The sequence below is a fragment of the Nyctereutes procyonoides genome, unplaced genomic scaffold (genome assembly GCF_905146905.1).
Source record: "Nyctereutes procyonoides isolate TBG_1078 unplaced genomic scaffold, NYPRO_anot_genome, whole genome shotgun sequence".
NCBI classification, from domain to species: domain Eukaryota; kingdom Metazoa; phylum Chordata; class Mammalia; order Carnivora; family Canidae; genus Nyctereutes; species Nyctereutes procyonoides.
The window spans coordinates 24,313,760-24,336,141 of NW_026575126.1; the positions used below are offsets into that span (position 1 = coordinate 24,313,760).

At 35.1% G+C, this 22,382-nt stretch overlaps 1 pseudogene; it reads right to left on the reverse strand.

The window, feature by feature from the left end:
* Positions 1-22,049, reverse strand: part of LOC129519797 (T-complex protein 1 subunit gamma-like) — a 36,732-nt pseudogene extending 14,683 nt beyond the window's left edge.
* Positions 22,050-22,382: the final 333 nt, after the last annotated feature.

Sequence of the window (22,382 nt, forward strand, 5' to 3'; positions counted from 1 at the left end):
GGAGTCAGACCCAAGCCCACCAAGTAATCTCATAGGCTTATTAGCTCATATGGCGATTCCCCAAAGTTATATACAAAACACTTCAGCAAACTTTTACTGAGTGGTTAGTCACCTGACAATGAGGGTACAGAGATAACAAAACATGGACCCTGGAATCCTTTCACAATGAATATGTATATACTTTTAATATCTTAGAATTTTATTTGGCACTTAAACCTCAATAAATGGAAAAAAAAAAGACACAGCCTCTGTCCTCACTGGGCTCACAGTCTTAATAGAAGCTTTGCTGCGAGTCATTTTCAGAGATTTGGCTTCATTCAGAAATCAATGATGGGACAATGAAGAAATTAAGCCAGGAGAAATATATAAGTATGAAGGATAGTAAGGTAAGGAATCCATAATATTTGGCACCAAGTTGATTTATTAACTAAGTGAATATTTAATTTTTTTCTATGGCTCTCATGTTTTTCAAAAGTGGGAATAGCAAATAGAAATAAGACAATGTTACTCCAAAGCCACATAGCTGGTATGGTCTAATTAAAGGCGCAAAAGACTGTGCCACAGAGCAACAGAAGCTCTGAGGGGAGAAGGGCCAGAGTACAAGCAAGGATAGAGGATGTACTTGCTGCTTATCCCTTAAATGTTAATGTTCTGAAGCACCCTGAATCCATGCTCTAGTAAGCTGACTTAAACACAGCCCTACATGAAATATTGCTTAACCTTCCCAGTAATATTTTGAGGCAGTTGTTACTGTCCAGTGGATGAATAGAATTGAAATGCAGAGGAGGTCATTTACTTGCCCCAAGTAATATAGTTAGTAAGGAATGGGTGTAAAATGAGGACAAAAGTCAGTTAAAGTTAAACCCCAATTACACTTTCTACAACACCAAAATTTTCAGGTATTTTGTACCATGCAGGCCACCTACTTGGCATTCTCAGGACAAAGGTAAGCCACCACCCTATACATTTCAATTATCTTAGTCATGGAAGGTTAGACCTAAACTGGTAGAGTCTGAGCACTAGGGAAGGTCAGAACTTTGAATTTCAGGCCGGTAAATAGTCTAAATTTATGGATATTTAATTAAGAGTTAAAACAACCAAATCTAAATAGCCAGCAGTATATCCCCACATAAAAGCTTAGACCTAGCTTTCAGACAACTGCAAATCCCTAGCTCTTGAAAGGCTAATGAAACAAAAGATACCAATATGCTCACCGCTTGACTGTGGAATCTAGAGATCATTTATAAATCTGCCAACTGTTATAAATCTGATTGTAAAGACTCTGTGTTGAAGAGCTGGAACTTTACCTTGAAAAATATGGTTGTCTTTTGTCCACATTATTCATGGCCCTTTATCCATAGCTGTCCCTCCCAAACTCTCCTACTAGCCATTAATAGCTACAATAGGAATCTATCTCATGCTAGGCAATGTATATTTTCTGAATTATTCTTGATGATTACCCAATGAATTTATTAAAAGGAAAGTTGAACCTCAGAAACATTGTTCTAGGTTATGTTGCTATTTGGGCTGGAGTCAGAATTCAAACCCAGCCCCTTTTAGTTCTTCATACTACCAATCCTCTTGCAGATATGAAAAAGTAACAAGGGATAACAGATTTTGTCCCAGAATATCAGCTGGGAATGCTCTCAGCTGCCATCTGAAGCTCATCCCCACTGTTCCCTGATCTCTGGCTTTGGACATCTGCTCTTAGTCCTTGAATTTGTGGCCACATATATTTCCTCTGTATATGTCCCACTTGTATCTGTTTTTTACATGCTCTTGGATATTATCATCTCCTCTCTACAAGACTATCTTTATCAGATTCAAGTCAACAGATTTGGAATGTTCATGCCTTCATAAACACTTCTTGAAAAGGGAGAAAAATTTAAATGCCATATAAAGATATTAATAAGGTAATGATGAGATTGAAGATAAATTTTTTAAAGAATGTTGGTTGCAGCATGGAGAATGAATTATAGGGAGGCAAAAGTGGACACAGAGAGACTAATTAAATGGCTATTGCAGTAATACAGATGAAGAAATGGCCTTAGCTTGCACCAGGGTAGTTCCAGTGAACAGTAATGATTAAGAACACAGGTTCTGGAGTCAAACTGCCCAGGTCTGATTCCCAGCTTAGCCATTCTATGTGGCCTCGGGCAAGCTACCTAACTTCTTCATAATTCAGTCCTCTCACTTGAAAAACGAGGTTAATAATAATAATAGTACCTGCCTCCTAAGGTTATGAATATTAAATGAATTAACAAATAGAAGTGGCTAGCACATAGAAAGCGCCATAGAGATGTTAGCTATTATTGAGGCAGTGAAAACTGAGTGAAGAAAAACAAGATGTAAGGCAGTAAAATATACATACAGTTGATTAGTGGTTGGAAAAGAATGATTCCTAGATTTCTATCATGAAGCATTGCTTTCTGAGTTTCAGTTCCCAAAAGCACAATTTTGTAAGGAGGAAAAATCAGAATAGGAAGAGTCTTGGGTTTGAGCACAATGGAAGCATATGTTTACTTAGAGGTTAGCTAGACTCACTCACTAATTAATGTACCCATGTTAATACAAGCACAAGGCCTTAGAGGTTTTTCCCTCATAGTAGAAACCATGAATGGTAGATCTATGGATTCCTTTCATTCACTGTATCATTTTCATTTTCCAACCAAATAGGCTGAAGTTCAGAGAAATGACTTGCTAAATTCAAGTTGCTACAAAGAGATGGCATAATCTTCCCCTGACTTTAGGGCCTGCGTTGTTTCACTGTTGCCCAATGCCCCACAGGCCACAGACTGATACACTAACGGTGTCAAACTAAGGGGCTAGAGATAGCCAACGAAGGGAAAGCATCAGGTTAGGGATGCAAGATGATGAATGATGAGGAATATAGTTCAGAGGGTGCATTTTAATAGGGTAATGCACAGAAGACTAATTTGGTACTATGACGCTTGAGGTATTTTATTATTTATTTTGTTCTTACTTCCATGCAATATAATTAAATTTATGAGATAAGGCTTATTAGAACTATCTTATCTTTAGAATGGTTTGTGTTATCTGCTCTTTGGGAGTTTTGGTTGTTTTTTAACTGTATGGTATTTTAAGTTAAAAATCAAGTGGGCTGCTTCTCCATATGTAATGTAATGGAGATTTAGAAAAGTCATAGTTGACCATATTCAGGGAAAATAAACCATTTGTTTTAAAAATCAATAAACTAAGATATATAAAAGATACAAAACATCATAAACATGAGGCAAATTCTAAGTCCATACTAGAGAGCAAGAATGATTCTTTTTAAGTTTTAAAAATTGTTTTATTAATTAAACATAATCCTCTAGATAATCATTGTTTATATCCCTTTCAAGATGTTTTTATCCTGAAACATCTATCTGCCATTTTATAAAAATAGATGATGTCATTCCTTTATTTATTCATTGAATATCTGCTGTGTTCTAGGCACTAATCTGGACATTGGGATACAGTAGTGAACAAAATCAAGTCCCTGCTCTCATTAAGCTTTGCTTCTAGGGAGGACACAAACAACAAATAACTCAATAAATGAGTAATATGATGATACCATATTTCCGTATGTATTAGAATAAGGTCCCATAGCAACCACTCTCCTCTCTCTGCAACAAGTAACTTAAATCATGCTTTTCTCTTATAATAGCCCAACACGCCTGATTGGTGAGCACCTTAATCTCTGGGTACATTATGGGATGCTCCTTCCACATATCTGCTCCTATGGCACTGTCATTGTGGGCTGGTCAAGCTGGATCACCATTATATCCAAGGTTCAGGTGATAAGAAGATGAGACACCAGTCACTTCCCTGCTCACTCTATTGGAGTGACTTTAGACACTAAGGGAGACAGAGAAGTGTACGCTGTACAACCATGAAGTAAGTTTTTCTTTTAAGGTTTTATTTATTTATTTGAGAGAGAGACACAGAGATAACAACAGAAATAGTGAGAGAGAACATGAGCTGCAGGAGAAGGAGAAGCAGACTCCCTGATGAGCAGGGAGAGGGAGCCCGACATGGGGCTTGATCGATCACCAGGACCTCGAGACCATGACCTGAGCTGAAGGCAGATGCTTAACTGACTGAGCCACCAAGGTGCCCTTCCTTTTCTTTGAAAAGAAAGGAAAGTGGAACTCCTGGGAGGCTCAGCAGTTGAGGATATGCCTTCGGCTCAGGGAATGATCCCCGGTCCTGGGATAGAGTCCCATATTGGGCTCCCTGCAGGGAGCCTGCTTCTCCCTCTGCCTATGCCTCTGCTTTCTCTCTGTGTTTCTCATAAATAAATAAATAAAAATCTTAAAAAAAAAAAAAGAAAAGAAAATTTTTATGGACTTCTAGTGGTCTCTGCAAAGTTCTGTACTTTAATTTGATATAGGAAATATTTACGGTAAATTGTCATAAAAGTTTCTTCATAAGTCTTGATTAACCATTCTCTTGGGGCATATATTTCATATCTACCTTTGTATTATTATAGACAAAAGAACCATTAATAGCATATGGTTATTTTTTTAGATTATTCCTTAAGATATATTCCTAGAAATATAATTACTGATACTTGAAAAATTTTGTTGTTTATTATAAATCGTTTTCCAAAAGCATTATAGGCATGTTTCATTTACTTGCTGAGTTTCTTTCATACTTTTACTGCAAAAGAATATGAAAATTGTTATTCCTTGTTAATATGAAGGAGAAAAACACTATCTTACTATTTTTATGTGCATTTCTTTGTTATTTAAGTCTGTGTTCCACCTCCTCCAATTTTTTAGTTAATTGTATTTTTTTCATTTATTTCTTAGAGTATTTGCATTGAATTGAATACATTTTTATACATAAAAGGATTAATTTTTGTGGTATTTGTTTTTTTTTTTTAATTTTATTTATTTATTCATGAGAGACACAGAGAGAGAGACAGAGACAGAGACACGGGCAGAGGGAAAAGCAGGCTCCACGCAGGGAGCCCGATACGGGACTAGATCCCGGGACTCCAGGATCACTCCCTGAGTCAAAGGCAGATGCCCTACTGCTGAGCCACCCAAGCATCCCATGTATTTGTTATCAAAATATGTTTTTCCTAAGTATTTCTAAATACTATTATCAGAAAATATTAACAGTTGGTATATTGATAGCATACAACTATATTCCAATAATAACCCTCATTAAAACTTTTGGCTCTTCTGGGTGCCTGGGTGGTTCAGTCAGGTAAGTGTCTGATTTCAGCTCAGGTCTAGTTCTCAGGGTCCCTAGTAGGGCTCCATGCTCAGCAGGGAGTCTGCTTATCCCTTTCCTCTGCCTCTTCCCCTGGCTCATGGTCTGTCTCTCTCTCAAATAAATAAACACAATCTTTAAGAAACAAATAAACAAAAACAAACAAAAAACCTGGCTTCTTTGGTCAATGATATTCCAGCAGTCACCCCTTCTACTGCTTGCCCCTAGAGCTTTTAGGCATACAATTCAACACAAGCCTAAGTAACTGCATATTATACATCCCCCGTCCGTTTACTGTGATTGAGTCATGGTTTGGGAGGTGGTATGGCATTCTGGGAAAAGATGCTTCTTGCTTTTCTCTTTTTCTTCAGAGCATAACCTCAAGTATATAATCTTAAATAATGTTGGTCCATCCTTAATCATTTTACCATTGAGCGAAATTTGAAAGAGGTAGGTGCAGAGTACTATGAGATCTCATTGTTTTGTTTCCTTCATGTTTAGCTGTCTCATTCATTCTCATCATTATATTCCAATATCACAATATGTTACACATTGTTTAATAATACACAATATGATCGGGCTCCCGGTGCATGGAGCCTGCTTCTCCCTCTGCCTGTGTCTCTGCCTCTCTCTCTCTCTCTGTGACTATCATAAATAAATAAAATTAAAAAAAAATACTGTTTAAAAATAATACACAATATGTATTACACAATGTGTAATAATTTCACTATATATATATTTTAATATTTTATTTATTTATTCATGAGAAACACAGAGAGAAAGGCAGAAACACAGGCAGAGGGAGAAGAAGGCTCCATGCAGGGAGCCCAACGTGGGTCTTGATCCAGGGTCTCCAGGATCCGGCCCCGGGCTGCAGGCGGCGCTAAACCACTGAGCCACCCGGGCTGCCCATTTCACAATATATATTAAGATATATATCTCATATTATATATATATGTGTGTCTTGTATTATATACATCTTAATACATATTATATATAATATATAGTATACATCTTCTTAATAGATGAACTTAATTACTAAGTTCATAGTAATTATTTAAACATGAAAACACATGAGAATTCTATTTATCAAAACTATATAATGGCATTTTTTAAAAAAATAATTACTTCTAAATATATCAGTCAGCTTTTGCTAAGTTATATTGTGATAAACAACCCTAAATCAGAGTGATATTTCAAATTCTCTGAAGCAAAATGTTTTCCTTAAAAATTAGAAAAAAAGTGAAATATAAATAGTTTAAGAATGAAAAAAGTCACCTTTCAATAAAACCCACTCTGGGGGCACCTGGATGGTTTAGTTGGTTCAGAGTCTGACACTTGATTTCAGCTCAGGTAATGATCTCAGTCAGGATCATGAGATCAAGCCCAGCGAAAGGCTCCATGCTGAGCTTGGAAGCCTGCTTGAGATTCTCTCTCACTCCTTCTCCCTCTGCCCCTCCCTGCTTGCTTGCGCTCTCTCTCTCTCTTCCTCTCTCTCTCACAAAAAAACCCCAAAACAAAAAAGCAAACAAAAGACCCACTCTGACCACCCTATTTACAAAAGAATCCATTATCTCCCAGTTAGTTACTCATGTTCTTTGCTGATTAATTTTCCTCCATCATATTATTTCTTTCTACCATGCTATATTATTTACTTTTTTAAAAAATTGCATCTCCCCAGTAGAATATAAATTCCACGAGGGCAAGAATTTTGTCTGCTTCACTTATGCATCCAGAGTGTCTAGAACAGTGCCTAGAACATACGAGATACTCAAAGAATAATTGTTAAATGAATAAGAAAAAAAAATATCAATGGCTTACAACAACAAAATTTCCCTATTCATGTAACATGTCTTTAAAGGATTGGAGGCATCTATGGTCTTCTCATTCTGAGATGCAAATGACAAAACCACTGTACTTTTGAAACACTAGCCTCACTGGAGACAGAAAAATTGATGATAGAATTCAGGATAGTTCTTAGACTTTCAGCTGGAAGCACAGATCACTACCACTAACATTCCTTTGGCCAAGGCAATCATTTTGGTCAGGCAGTGTATTAAGGGGTAGGGAATATACAATCATCCTATAGGGACAGCAGTGGATATTTGAAATAATAATATGACCTATGACACTAGTGTCCTCATTTTCCTTCCCTACAACATGTATAAAAAAGTATCACCTGAAAGCAAAGTCTTCATAGTATATTTATGTACTCATAGTATATTTATGTACTCTTGAAAGAACATAGTACAAAAAAAAAAAAAAAAGAAAAAAGAAAAAAAAACCACAAGTGATAATGGGGCCTAATCTATAGCTTGGGGGTAACTAAGTGAGAATAATTGCTTTAAAAGAGATGAAATTAGAAGTAAATTTGGGTTCTTCTAATTGTGCAAACCCATGTTCCCTCTCTCCCTTTCTTTCTTGTTCTTATAATATATTCCATTCATAGGTACTTTTTGAAATATAATAATTATAATATTGCCTGATTTAGATACTAACAGAATTCTCAATGCAATCTTTAAAATGAGAATTGGTTATACATGTAACCATTCTATGAGGCTTTAGAAACTCCAAACCAAGCAGACCGCAAAATTTAATTAAAAAAAATAACTTTCGGGATCCCTGGGTGGCGCAGCGGTTTGGCGCCTGCCTTTGGCCCAGGGCGCGATCCTGGAGACCCGGGATCGAATCCCACATCAGGCTCCCGGTGCATGGAGCCTGCTTCTCCCTCTGCCTATGTCTCTGCCTCTCTCTCTCTCTCTCTCTCTCTCTCTCTCTCTGTGACTATCATAAAGAAATAAAAAAAATTAAAAAAAATAAAAAAAATAACTTTCTACGTGACAAAGGCAAAAACTATGAAAGTTTAGATCATAGCTCAAAACTAAAGTAATTTTGAATATCAAAAGAGAATGCCTGGCACAATTTCTAACCAAGTAGCAAACAGATTTTCCAGGGGCTTCAAGAATTGGCTGAGCTTTCAAGAGCAAGGAGAAACACGTGTATCCAACCTTAAGCACAGATATAAAACTTGCCTAAACAGTTTAGTCATGCTCAGTTGATTTTGATGTTGTATAGAATACCCAAATAGATGCTAACTATTCATTTGACCCGAACGCTTCAGATCCATAGTGGCTATAAATGCCCTTCCATATACTTATTCACTAACAAGATTTCTGATAAGCCATTTTTCATTTTGACTTTCTCCCTTCTTACTGTTATTTTCCTTTTTCCCTTGAATTTGCCTCTAGTTCACCAAGAAGTATGCTTGGAGCTAAGAACATATAAGATATGTTCCCTTGCCCATAAGGAGTTTATTGTCTGGTAGCAAAATCCACAGTTAAAAAGATACTAAGTACTTTCATAGACACATTTATGTGGCAGTAGAGCAGAGGAACACCAACTCAGTATAGAGCCGACAGGAATTCAAATGAGAAGGAGGAAAAAGTGGGCTAAGAAGTTGTAACATTTAGATGGAACCAGGTACGCAGAGTTAGAGACATCTGGGTGTGTCCAGCCCATGGTACCTGAAGTATAGCATGTGCACTGGAGAGCACTAGAGTGGGACTACAACCCCAATTCTCAAGGAGGAGTGGGGGGTCGGGTGGGGAGAAGGGGAGGAATACTGCCCCCCAAGGAACATTTTGCCATGTCCGGAGACAGTTTTTTTGGTTCTCACAGCCTGAGGGAGTTGCTACTGGCATCTAGTGGGTAGAAGCCAGAAATGCTGCTACCCAGCCTATAATACACAGGACATCTCCCCACCCCCTGACCCTGACCCCCATCCCACGCCTACCTCCAACAAATTATTTGAGCCACAATGTCAGTAGTACCTAGGTTAAGAAATCCTAGGCTAGAGAATATTAGAAGTCATGATCCTCCTACATATTCCTCTTAAGTTTTTAGAATATAGAGCCTAAAAGAAAAACCCTTTAATACCAATGTTCTTCTTAGCATTTGCTTGGCAGAGAGGTATTGCTTGAAGAATACACGATAAATGCAGTTACCCCATTTTATTGATTCTAGGGCCTACTGAAGAATTTCTGGACTCTACAAAGATCTTGCCATAGACTTGCTATTTATTTGGGGAAAAATCCGTGATGAATATAACATCTATAGTGGATCAAATCAGTGATTTTGTGTTGAATTCAACAGATGAGTTAACTGTTTTTTTGGAATTCTAAATGAATAGTGCTGCTCTGTGGTAACACAGAATAAAGCTACCAGGCTCAGTAGACCCTTTAGATTTTATCCCTCAATCTTACCTTCTTTCCTGGCATTGCATGTTTGAATTCTTTCTTCTCTAAAAGAAAATAGAAAAAAAAAAAAAAACTTTATTCCAGAAATAAAGGAAAAAACCCATCCATTTTAAGAAGGAGAATGAATCTTAGTGCCCCATATTATCTAATCATTCCTCACCCTTCCATCAAGACAAATTACTGTTTCTCTTGTAGGATTTTTGTCTAAAGTTATGATGCATATTGAATGCATAAATGAGCAAATTAATTACATTAGAGTTTTGTATTAGCCACAGTTGAACCACTTAGTCTGGTCAAAGGTAAAACTACTCTAAGCTTCTCTGGGTTATATGGATCTAAGTTATATTATTAACACTCCAGAATTATGCTATCTATAGTTATTACGTATTACACACAACATACGTTATTATATTTAATTATATAACCACAAATCTCATAAAGCAAGGACAGTGGAAAACCCCTTACTATTAGAGTCTGTTTTCTACTCATTGTCAGGATTAACATTGAAACTTCGGGATATTTTAGGTCATCTGAAATCATTCAGTAGAATCATCATTTGTACCTATGCCCTCTCTCTGCCTTAGCTATGATTTCCATCTTTCATATTGAAACTCGAGACAAAAATCAGAAGACACACACAATTATGTGGCAGTTTTCCAGTGTAATTTTCCTTTTCTAGTATAAAGAAAATCCTGTTTTGCCAAACATTCTATTGAAATTGGTTAAATTTACCCCAATTGTTGTTTGTTGTTTGCCGATTAGTTTTGCTAATGAATTAACTAGTGCAACCGACCACTTGCAGAGCTATTCTCAGTATAATGAATGTAATTATTTAGCACTAAACCAGGACAGCATCTTTCTTTTTTCTGTGACAAGCATAATTCTTTATTCTCCCATTAGCCAGGTGCCCTGGTCTCTGTAAACTAGTTATTGACCTGCTCATTTTAGGAGCTTCACTCTCAATGCTTCTTCCCTTATTTAACTCAAGTAAGCTCCTATAATTTCTCTTCACCATACGAGGTTAGCATGTAAAGAGTTCATTGTTCATTTATTGTGAGTAAAGCAAGGCGTCAGGGAGCTATTCTTAGATAGATGCTCAGACTCCTGAGCCCTGCTTACTTGTCCCTGGTTATAATGGATACAAAACCGTATGGGGCTGAGCGAGCATCATGTAAGCTCCGTAGGAAATCTGAGGCAATGAATCATGGAGCCGGACTCCTGCTGAGGACTGTGTGCCTGAACAGACTACAAATAGACAGAAAAGCAGCTTAAGCAAGTGGCTTTCATATGACAGGAATGCATATATTAGGCATAAGAGGAAGACTATTTGGATAAGGATGTTTATATATAAAGGGCAATAATAATTCTTCTAGCCAGACTCTGAGAAAGCAAATTGTTAGAGAAGAACAATGCCCCTTGGGTCCACATTGACGTGTTTCAGCCATATCTTCTGCCACCATTTAATATCCTTTTTTTAAAAAAATGTCACACGATATTGGATCACCTTGGCCTGATTTATTGTGTCAGGGCACAGGCAATGAGACATAGTGAGATGTGACTGGCGAAGCCTAAAGTAAAGATTAGATGTCACAAATTAAAGAAAAAGCCACTGCCATCATTCACAATTGAACTCTCCTTTGAAACTGAGGAAAAATTAAAAGAGTTTAAAATTACATAGGAAAGAAAGTTGTGTGTATAATGTCTGAGGGATAGTGTTCTTTTCCTCCCACATTTTCTTTAAATTGCAGGTGCTATAAGTTATACCTGACCTCTATCTGTAGAAATGTAATTGTGCTGTTAAAAAAAAAGAAAGTAAGTAATAAACACCCCCACCTTAGGGAAACCTTGTTAACATTTTTATTAAATTTTTATGTTTGAATAATGATACTTTAATATATCTTTCTCTTGACTGCAATTCCCAGAGTCCTTTTAAGAGTAACTTGGCTTGACAGCGAAGGAATTTTGAGATAAAGAAAAGACAAATTAAGACCGGGTCTATTGGGGGAAACAAGATTATATTGGAAAGTTTATGGTGTGAAGAGAGCAGGAACAGAATCTATTGGTTTTCTTTCAAGGCTGTTTATGTATATGTATGGTAAGTGAGAACAGTCATACAAACATACATAAACATGTTTACATTTGTCCTCATGCATGCTCTCTTGACTTTTTAAGCTAACCATACAAATATAAATATGGATGGCAACACATGGTTTCTTTCAGAATAACAAATTTGATTCAAGCTGGGAATTTGCCCAATGGAGTAAACACTAAATTAAGAATATTACCAAGCAAGAGAATGAGCTAAACAGAAAAGGACAGACTTACAGCAAATTACGAATTACAGGGCAGGTATTTCGAATCTTTTGTCAGAGCTGTTCTTTGGTAGGTTTGGTTAGCATGTGGTATTACTGGGCATTGTAAATAAAATAATGCTTCCATCAAATAAAAGTTAGGCAATACCTCATTCATGTTCTCAAGACATACAAACTGAGCCCCAAAACTCACTGGTCTGAAATCAAAACTGAAATCAAAGATGGTTGCCATCTTTAAAAAAAGAATTTAAAGCTTCAGAAATAATATGCATATCCTTGAGGATGTTAACTAGAACCACTAAAGGCAATAAGGCTGGGTGGAAGGCCATGTAAATCAGGTTTGTTAGTGCACTGCCTTCTATGTATACCACAAAGCCATCGACATTGAATATGTTTAATAAATGAAATTATACAGTATGTAAGCTGACTTGTCTTGCTCATTGGATAGTAAAAGAAAATGACACAAGAAGTTAAGGTACAGAAGTCTAGCATAAATACTGGAAGCTAAATACCACATTTTTTCCATTATACTTTCAATATTATTTAATACATAGACATTTTTAATTTAGATGAGATCAAATGTGCCACTTTTTCTCTTTAATGGCTTATATTTTTATGCCTTACCTGAAGTTCATTAAGATCTTGTCTAGTATTACTTTACTTTGATGCCCAAACACTTATTTTTTATCAGTAAGACTGACATACAACAACAGTTTCAGATATATTATATAATGATATGATATGTATATATATTGTGAAATGATCACCACAATAGATCTAGTTAACATCAATCACCATATAAACTTACAGGATTTTTTTTTTTTGTATGTTGATGAGATCATCTGAATTTACTCCTAAAAACATTAAAATATACAATACAGTATTATTAACTACAGTCGACAGGCTACACATTTTATCCCTGTGACTTATTTTATAACTTGATGTTTGTATCTTTTAACACCCTTCACAAATTTTGCCCACCCCCATTCCCCACCTCTGGCAACCACCAATCACTTCTGTCTATCTGTGAGTTGTTTTTAATTCCTCATACAGGATAGATCTCATGGTATTTTTATTTTTCTTTCTGATTGATTTCTTTTAGCATAATGCCCTCAAGGTCCATCCATGATACTGTAAATGACAGATTTCTTTATTTTTATTATTTACTTCTTATTAAGTTTTTATTTTGATTCCAATTAAATGGAATTTGATTCCTGTTATGTTCTTAGTTAACATACAGTGTTTAATTAGTTTCAGGTATACAATATGATGATTCAGCACTTCCATAATTAAGTATTATGTGTTTTAAATTATTCTTTTCATATTTAGATCTGATATCTACTTGGAATTAATTTTTATAATTTATGTGAGGTAGAGATATAATAAATGCATAATCGATTATCCTATTAAGTTTTTGTTAATCCCTCTCCTATACAATACCACTTCTGGAATATAGTAATTAGTTATTACTACAATATTTTTATAGTAAGTTTGAGGGACCTGTTTTTAGGCAATCTATACTGTCCCAAAATATTTTTCTGTGCCAGTACCACAATATTTTATAATTATAATTTTATGGTGATAATTCTGAAAGCTTGATATGACAAATCTTCCTACCTTGTACTTCCTCAAAATTTTCTTGGCTAGTATTGATTGACCTTTGGATTTACACATGCTTTTTAGAAAAAGTTTGTCAATTTCATGAAAAAATATTTTTAAAATTATATTTGTATTTAATTAACATATTAACTTCAGGAAATTAAATGTTTTAACATTATTGAGGCTTTCCAGCCATGAACACATAAGTTGCTTCATTTCTTTGGTCTATTAAGTCTTCCAATATAGCTTTATTATTTTCCACAAGAGGTTAAACATCTTTTGGGACATTTGTTACAATGTTCATTCCAGCTTCTGTGTCCCTTTATATGATGATTTGGGATTACATTTTCGATTCACTTTTGTATATTGAACTTTTGTCCAAAATACTTGCTTAATGTTTTTATTGATTCTAATAGTTTGTAAATTATCTTGGGTTCCCTATACAGACAATCATATTGTCCCTGAAGAATGAGATTTTGATTTTTTTCTTTTCCTATCTGAATATATGTATGTTTTTCCTTATTTCTTTGTGTTAACTAAGTCTTTAAGAACACTATGAATTAGAAGCAGTCATAGTACGTACATGTCTTGATCCTGACTTTGAAAATAAAAAGTTTCTAATTATGTTTGTTTGCTATAGCTTTAGTAAATACTACTGAAGGGGTGCAGGATGAGACACCCTAAAATATGCCACTTTAGCATAAAGACTATGTCAAGTTAAAAGTAACAAGAATCCAGCAGATGCAAGAGAAGTTCTCTGTTCCCCCCATAACTGCCTGATTTACATTGGAAAGGAGAGCCTACAACAGAAAGAGAAATATTAATAGACCCTCTTTACCTAAGGAACTTATCTACATAGGACAACCTATGGATGTTTTCCAAACATCTCCTTTCACCTTCTTGCTAATGAGCTTTCTGTACTTTGTATCCTAACACCCTACCCCTTCTACTTAGCTCATAAAAGCTTCATGTTGCCTCATTGTCTTTGGAATCTTGTGTCTGTGTGGATTCCCTGTAATACACCTATTAAATTTGATTTTCTCCGGATAATCTGTCTCATGTCAATTTGATTCTAAGTCTGGCTAAAAAGAGCACAGGGCAGAGAAAGGTCTCCTCGACACTACTTCAGTAGGTTAAGGAATTTTCCTTCTATTCCTATTCCAATTATGGTTTTATATTACCATTAATGTACACTAAATTTTTCTGTATCTATGGGTACATTTATGTTTCTTTCATCTTTATTTGCTAAAGAGAAATTTCATTAATGTATATGGTATAGTATTAAACCTTGAGTACATCCAATTTGATGGCAGTCAATAATTTACTTTTCTTCTAATAGCAATTTTTCCTCTTTTTCCATTTTTGGAGCATTTTACATAAAATTGGAATTATCTATATTTTAAATATAGATTTAATATAAGCATTGGTAGAATTATTTTAAGCTGCCTAGGTCTGTAATTTGTGGATGTATAGACAGGGTATATATTTATTTATTTTAAAGATTTTATTTATTTATTTATTCATGAGAGACACACACACAGAGAGAGAGAGAGAGAGAGAGAGAGAGAGAGAGAGAGAGAGGCAGAGACACAGGCAGAGGGAGAAGCAGGCTCCACGCAGGGAGCCTGACGTGGGACTCGATCCCAGGTCTCCAGGAACAGGCCCTGGGCTGAACGTGGCACTAAATCGCTGAGCCACCCAGGATGCCCAACAGGGTATATATTTAAATAGTGAATAAATTTATTTAATAATTACAGGTCTGTTATATCTTTAATTTTTTTACAAGTCATTTTTGACAAATTATATTCTTTTGGGAAACTTCACATAAACTTTCAAATTTATAAATTTATTTACAAGCAAACATATAAATATTTCAAATTTAAAGTTTACATTGTAGTATACTAATTTATTTATTTATTTATTTATTTATTTATTTATTTATTTATGAGAGGGAGGGGGAGAATGGGAGGAGCAGCAGAGGGAAAAGGCGAGAGAATATCAGACTCTGCCAAGCATAGAGCCCAATGCCTCCATCTCACCACTCTGACATCACAAAGTCCCCCATACTATAGTTTTTATTTTTTTAATTTATTTTTCTTAAGATTTTATTTATTTATTCATGAGAGACATACAGAGAGAGGCAGAGACAGGCAGAGGGAGAAGCAGGCTCCCTGTGGGGAGCCCAATGTAGGACTCCATCCCAGGGCCCTGGGATGATGCCCTGAGCCCAAGGCAGATGCTCAAGCACTGAACCACTTAGGTGTCCCACCATAACTTATTTTTAAAAAATCTTTGACTGCAGTTGTCTTGTTTCTTTTCTAATAGTTACTTTTATTTTTCTTTACCTTTAGTCAATTATATTATTTTTAGAATCATAAGAATGTAACTTATTTTAATAGTTTTTCTGCCATAGAACCACCTTTATTTTTGCTTATTCGCTCTCCTATTTTTGTTTTTTCTACTTCTATTTCCTACTCTTATGCGAATATTCCCTTCATTACACTTAGGTGGTTTAACTTATTTTTTTTCAATTCTTTAAATTAGTGACTCTGGTGACACTGATTTTAATTCTTCTTTTCTAACAAATATTTAGAGATAAAAATCTCCATCTAAATCATGTTGGCATTACCCTACAAGTTTGATATGTAATCTTTTCATTTTCAAATCATTTTATTTTTTTCATTTTCAATCAATTTTAAAATGGATAAAAACTTATTGTAATTTTTTGACTAATGGGTTACTTAAACATTTGTGTTTGACTGTCCATGGAATTGTTTGTGTTTTCATTGTTATTGATTTAAATAATGATGTAATGGCTTTGGTGTTTTTGTTATTGATTTTGATGACAATGCCATGATTCAACTGCATTTTCATTAGAAAACATGGTCTATATCTTATTGATATCAGTAAGATACGCTTTGAATTTGTAGTCGATTTTTATAAATGTTCTATTTGTACTTCAGAATAATGCCCAGCCCAGGGTTATATATATAAATCTATTAGAATCAGCTTGGATAACTAGGCTGTTCAGATTTCTAAACATTTACAAATATATTTTCTGAATAATCTACTAATTATTCAGAGTGCTTTGTTCAATTAAATCAATAAGATCGTAAATTAATCTATTACTCTTTATAATTCTATCAGTTTGTTTCCTAATATATTTTGAAGCTATCTTATTAGGTACTGGAAAATGTAGACTTTCTAGATTTTTCTTGGTGAATTATTCATTTTTCATTATATTCTGACTCTTTTTATCTCTAATAATATCTTCAATTCTATTTGATATTAATAGATCTGCCACAGCTTTTATTTTCATTGGAATTTGCTTGTTGCATTTTTCCCCTCTTTTTTTTAACTTTTTGGGTGTGCCTTTATGCAAATGAGAAGAAGATTTTTTTAATTGTTCTGAAAAATCTCTTTTATTGTTAGTTTTTTTTTATATTGTTTACTGACAAAATCTAGACATGCTTCCAACATCTTAGATTTTGCTTCTTATTTATCATGTCTTTGGAGGGGAAAGAGGTTATTTTCTTTTCTGGATTCTAGCTATTATAGATTTATGCTTTTACCTTCCTTCTCTATTGATTTAGAAACTACATATTTCATTTCTATTCTATTAGTAGTTAGCCTTCAAATTTTACACTTTAATGAGCAACTTTTCTAAGTCTAATTGTAATCCTTATCTATTCAAACAATTTAAAGGACTTGATGCATCAATTTAAAATTCCTTCGGTGTTACTTGTATTGTTGCTCAATACTTCATTTCCACAATGAACGGTGATTACGATTACTAATTTTATGCCATCAATAATTACTTAGCTATACTTGTGTTTTACCAATTTGCTTACTACCGTTTCTTGCATCTCACTCCTTCCTTTTCGGTTTCTTCTTCCTCAGGTACTTCTTTTAGAATCTCTTTCAGTGAGGATCTATGAATGAGATTATATTCTAACAGTCTTTAGTAAGAATGTTTTACATTACCCTAAGTCTTAAATGAGAACTTAATGATGCAAAGTTTATATTTACAGCTACGTTTCTCTCAGAGCCTTAAAATTATTATTTTAACACCTTCTGACTATTATTGCTTTTTATTTGGTATGCTGTAATTTTACTATGATGTATCTGTATGCAGATTTATTTATTCATTCATTGGCTTATTCATTTATTTAATTCTACTCTGATAATAATGTTTGCTACTGTATATTACATTATAAATAAAAATAAAGTTGGTTCTAGGGAAAAATATGATATGATGTTTATCATTATATTTTATGAAATCTGAAAAATTCTTAGCCACAACTTCTTGTGGTATGCTGATTAACGGCCCCCAAAGGGATCCATGTCCTAATTCTCAGAACCTGAGGGATGTTACTTTGTATGTCAAAAACAACTTTCATCACATCTATTTTCCATTTCTCTTCTTGCTCTATCTCTTTAGGAGTTTGCAAAATGCTGTGTAAAATGCTCTCTACCTGATTTTTTAATTTCACTGACTATATTGTTCTTTTATAGACGCTCTATTCAAATATTTTTCATATCTGCCTCCTGTTCCTTTCTAATAGCATTTTACTGTATTTTGAAATTTTATATGTCCTTCTTCCACATTTTATTAAATTTTAAATACATTTATAATTTCTTAGGTCTATATCTAAGGTTCATAAGGATTTAATACTAATGTTTAATATGCCTGCTGGTTCTCTCTCATTGTGAATTTTCTCCTTGTTTGTTCATAATGTTGAATTGTGAAGTTATTATTCAGCAGGACTGTATCTGTGAGAGTTCTGAGTAGCCCTTCTAAGACCTGAATTTTTGGGCAAGTCTCAGTTCTCATTCTCTATCTTCAATAGGTCCATAATCTGGCCTCCTATTCCTACCCAGAAGTTAGTCCAAGAATTTACACACCCAATGGAAAAGATCTCTTAGCAAAGCTCCAGCATCAGATTCATTTACTTTCAGCTCTTTTTTGTTTGTTTTCTTCTTCATTTCTTGTCACTAGAGATTTTCCCAGTTTCCTGAAGAATTTAGCTTTTATAAGGATGATTGCTATATTTTATCATGCATGTGTGGGGTTTTGTAGTCAGAAAGAATTTCATCTTGCTTTACTTATAACTTTGCTAGAATTCAAAGTCCAGGAGAGATTTTTTAAGGTAATATTTTAAATCAAATCCATCTTGAGACAAAGCTGCTTTTTTCTTGCTTACACTGGTAGGAAGTATTCAAGCAGAGTTGGATATGCCATTTATGTAGATGTTCAAACAGCCTGTCCTTTGAGGGAAGTTGGAGATCATTTGTAAGCTTGCCCTACGTCTGGGATTTAGTTTTTCATAATCACTTATCTTGAAACTTCAGTCTTCTTTTGTAGATGTTCTTAATTTAAAGCCTGAGTTCTTTAATGAAGATAGCTACTAGCTATAGTTTTCTTCACACAAGTACTGTCAATACCCTAATAACCACAGATCTCCCATTTTAAGAAATAATAATCTAAAACATAAAGTTGTTAGCTTGTGGAATTAATATAAATTACCTATGATTGAAATGTTATATTTAATGAAATTTGATTCCGTCTCTGAGCTATATAAGCTTATTTTTTCCTTTGTTATTTTTTGTTCTCTCTCTTTTTTTTTTAAGATTTTATTTATTTATTCATGAGAGACACAGAGAGAAAGGCAGAGACACAGGCAGAGAGAGGAGAAGCAGGCTCCATGCAGGGAGCCCGATGTGGGACTTGATCCCAGGACTCCAGGATCATGCCCTGAGCCAAAAGTAGATGCTCAACCACTGAGCTACCCAGGTGTCCCTTGTTCTCTTTTCCTAATAAAAGAATTAGGATGTTAATTAATCTGTGTGGATAGTAAAGGAAAAATGATAATAATCATATAATTTGCCACTGTCTATGATTACTGTAAACAGATATTACTATAAATATCCCATATAATATTATCTAATTCATTCTTAGAATAATCTTATAATATTCATATAACTTCACCTATTTTTCAGATTAAAAAAGTAAAGCTTTGTAACTTGCTCAAGGTCATCCTGTAGATAAGCAATGGATCCAGGATTTGAACACAGGTCTATCTGACTTCAAAACATGTGCTCTTTCTCCTGTGGGAGCATCTAGCCTATAAAGACCTAGAGATAAATAATAATTTCTAGTAAGTACATACTAGTGTGTAATAAAGAATTTAACCTTGTCTAGAAAGAGGTCTGACTTTTGTCTTTGGCATCTGGGAGGCAATCTCTAAGCCTCTGGAATGTCATACTTGATAGGAATGTCTTTGTTTGCCTGAGATCATGCTGCATAATCTAGCAGTATCATTTCAGATAGAAGCTGACTATGCCAGAAAAACCAACAAACAATGTGGTTTAATGTGAGAGCTTTGGGTCACCTGGAGATCCACCATATTGGCAATGATCAATCAATCAATATGTAGATCATGGAGCACCAATAAAAACTCTGAAAAAAAAAAAAGAAGAAAACTCTGGACTCTAGAACTCAGGGGAACTTCCTAGATTAGTAATACTCCATGCATATTGTCATACACTGATGTCAGAAAAGTAACATGTCCTGACTCCAAAGGGAGAGAACAAGGGAAGCTCTATTTCTGATATTTTTCTAGATCTGTCTCATTTGCTTCTTCCTTTGGCTGATTATAATTTGCATCCTTTCTCTGTAATAAACCATAACCTAAAATGCAGCAGCTTTCAATGAATTCTGTGAGTACTTCTGGAATTATTGAAACACCTGGTGTTTTGGGGAACCCTTAGAATGTGCAGATAGTGTCAAAATTCAGTGTGGTTTTGTGTGGATTGTGTTCCTTCTACCTGTAGTTAGTTAACTCTAAGCAGATAGAAAGTCATGAAAAGTGGGCTGTAGAAACGTGAAAAACTAAGAGGGAAGAAATGTCTGACCAAGTCAGAAAATCCTGAGTTTACCTACAAGTTAAGGAAAGAACATTATTCTAGGAAAAATGAACAAAGGCAAGGAATCAGGAAGCAAATATCATATTCCACTTAACTAAATACACCATATAAGTGGTACCAAAATAAAACTGAACAAATAAAGCTACCAATTAAATTATCATATGCCACTAATTGGAAGATCCATCCTTCATATTAGAGATGTTAAAAGTATCTTAATAAAATCAATAAAATATGGTGGACTACTTAAGAACTGGCGCCAAACTAAGTGTGGCCAATACATTAGATACTTCAAGGCTATGAGTGGAGGGAAAAATGTAGATGGGAGGGGTAGCAAGAAATGATGTTAAGGAAGTAACTCAGAGGCAGACTGTGAAGTTTAGGTGAAACATAAATATTCCTTATATGCCATTCCTTCTGATAAGAGTCTTATGTAAAGTATGTCTTTCGATGGTCAGAATGACTTAAAGTATATTATACAGATAGAGAAATGGAAGCTCAGAGAAGCTACAAAGTTAAGCAAGGTCAGAAGCCTATTAAGTTGGGAGGCTAACTTTAAAGCAAGTGTTTCTGATTCTAAAATATACAGTGAAGTGCTTAGATTTTACCTGTAGCAGGGGGCCGTAAGGAGAGTAATGACATTTTCTTTGAGAATGTAACTCTGGTAATACTGGGAAAAGACTGGCCACAAAGAGACAGTAGGCTTTTGCAATAGTCTGAGCTGATGTTTTACGGTCATAAGCTAAGGAAAGAAGAAAGTTTCAATGGCAAAAGGAACACTTAGGGAAGCAACAAGGATGACTCTGAGGTATCTAGATTGCAAAGTTATGATTAGTAGAGTCACAAAACATTCGGAGGGAAAGTGTATTATGACTTAAAATTCAAATTTAAGTTCCAGGTACTTGCTAAGTATCTCAATTGGCCAGTATGCCCCCTGTATCAGACAGGGCAAACTGATGCACATTTAGATGTCTGAATACATACAAGTTTAGAATATGCAAATGAGTTAAATCACCCAAGGACATCATATATAGATAGAGAAAATGTTTAAAGCCAGATCCCTAAACAATCCCAACATATAAGGGGCATTCAGAAGAAATAACTAGATCTGTCAATAGAGAAACAAAAGGCTGTCCTGCTGTCTTGTAAGAAAGAGAAGTTAACAACATTGCAGCAGAGAAGGAATGTAGGATAAAAACTACAATTAGTTCATTAAAATTGGCAACAGTAGTCACTATTTAATGATCATGACTAAGTAAGTTGGTTGATGAAGACCAAAATTACATTGTAATGAGTTAAAAAGGGAGTATTAGTTTTTGCTGTGCTTTAAAACTACCACCATTTGGGGTGCCTGGGTAGCTCAGTTGGTTAAGCAGCTGACTTTTGATTTTGCCTCAGGTCATAATCTCTGAGTCCTGGGATCAAGCCCCGCATTGGGCTCCATACTCAGCATGGAGTCTGCTTGAGGATACTCTCTCTCCTTCTGTTCCTCCTCCCCTGCTCACATGCATTTGTGCTGTCTCTCTCTCTCAAATAAATAAATAAATCTTTAAATAAAATAAATAAATAAACCAACTGTTCAGTTAACTTGCAATTCTGTGAGACAGTAATTTAGGCCAGGCTCAGGTGGGTGATTTTTCAGGACTCAGTTGGACTTATTCTTGCTACTTTTAGTCAGCTGCCAGTCAGCTTCTGGAGGTTTTCTGGCTGTCAGCTGGGGTGATAATGGCATTTGGGCCATATGTCTCTCATCACCCAGCAGGCTAACCCAGATTTGCTCACATCGCAGCTCTGAAGGAATCCAAGAGGGTGAGCAGAAGCATGAAAAGACTCTTGAGATGAAAGCACAGACTGACATACTATCACTGCTTTCCCCCTCTACTGGCTGAAGCCAATCACAAGGACAGCCAGATTTAACAGGGGAGAAAATGGACATCACCTCCTGATGGGAGGAATGGCAAACATACTTCAGAAGGATTTAGAAATAAAGAATTGTGGATATTTTTGCAATCTACCACAAAGAACAACATGAGGAAGAGCAAACAGAAAATAGTACCTGACTTTG